Source organism: Phoxinus phoxinus (genome assembly GCF_949152265.1).
Source record: "Phoxinus phoxinus genome assembly, chromosome: 1".
Classification (NCBI taxonomy): domain Eukaryota; kingdom Metazoa; phylum Chordata; class Actinopteri; order Cypriniformes; family Leuciscidae; genus Phoxinus; species Phoxinus phoxinus.
In genome coordinates this window covers 43,203,561-43,205,198 of record NC_136876.1, presented here as the reverse complement: position 1 = coordinate 43,205,198, position 1,638 = coordinate 43,203,561, and positions in this window count along the sequence as shown.

Sequence of the window (1,638 nt, the reverse complement as noted above, 5' to 3'; positions counted from 1 at the left end):
TATTACCCACCTCGGTAGACATGCTCCACACGATAAAGTTGGTGCGTCTGGGACTCATTTGTTCACCACACCGGCTCCGACCATAACAAAAGCACATGAGCAGCGGTAGAAAGGGGGAGGAGTGCGCCGGCGCGCCGCAAGTGACTTTACGACAGTGATGTGAAAAATATACGCACCGCAGCTCTAGGGGAGCTCGTTGAGAAAATCAGCAAAGCGGTGGCTAGAGTTACCGAGTGCCGCTTTAAATTCTGAAGTGATTAATTCCAAAAGTAGATGTAAGCTGTCCCCTGAACCAAATATGGTTGTATCATCTGCAAATAATACAAAATTCAATACTTCAGATACTTTACAAATATCATTAATATATAATAAAAATAACTTTGGTCCCAATACTGACCCCTGTGGGACACCACAAGCCATGCCCAGACATTCAGATGAATACTCTCCTATCTTCACAAAATTGTTGTCTGTCTCTCAGATAACTATTTACCCAGTTTAAAACTATCCCCCTGATCCCGATTCGTTCCAATTTGCTAATTAATATTTCATGATTTATTGTATCAAATGCTTTTTTTAGATCAATGAATACTCCAACTGCATATTTATTTTTATCTGTGGCATTTGTGATTTCTTCTATGAGTTCTGTTAGTGCTAATGATGTTGAGTATTTTTTTCTAAATCCATATTGACTGTCTGAGAGTAGTTTATTTTTATTGAGAAATTTCTATAATCTGTTGTTAAATAGTTTTTTTCTAAAATTTTAGAAAATTGTGGTAGAGAGACAGGCCTATAATTTGTGAAGTGGTGTCTGTTTCCAGTTTTGTAAAGCGGAATGACTTTTGCTATTTTAATTTTTGTTGGAAATTGGCCGGTTAAAAATTATAAATTGCAGATGTTCGTTAGTGGTTTAGCAATCCCCTCTATTACTTTTTGTATAATTTTTATATCTATTCCATCATGATCAGTGGATGGTTTGTTTTTACATCCTTTAACAATATCTTTTATTTATTTTTCATCAACTGCTGTCAAAAATATTGAACTAGGATTTCTTTCTACTAGATTATCATATTTACTTTCTAATGTTTGTGGAACTGGAATTTGCTCTGCTAAGTTTGGTCCCACATTTACAAAAAAAAATTATTGAACTCATTCACCACATCCTCCTTATTATTTATATATTTATCATTATCAATGAAGTAATGTGGGTAATTTGCCTGTCTAGTATTATTTTTTATAATATTATTTAAGATGTTCCACATACCTTTAACATTGTTTTTATTAATATCTAATAGTTTTGCGTAGTATTCTTTCTTACAAGTTCTCATAATATTGGTTAACTTATTCTTATATTCTTATATCTATTTTCCGTCTCTATGGTTCTATGTTTTATAAATTATCTATAAAATGTATTTTTCTTTTTACAGGCATTTTGTAATGCCTTGGAAATCCACGGTCTATCATTTTGTTTTTGTTTCCCGTTAAATATTTTAATTGGGCAATTTTTATCATATAGTAATTTAAATATCCTTAGGAATTTTTCATATGCTTTATCTACATCTTTTTCATTATCCATAAACTCCAAATCTTGTGCTAGCAGATACACTTTTAATGCCTCCAATGTTTCTTCTGTTCTGACCC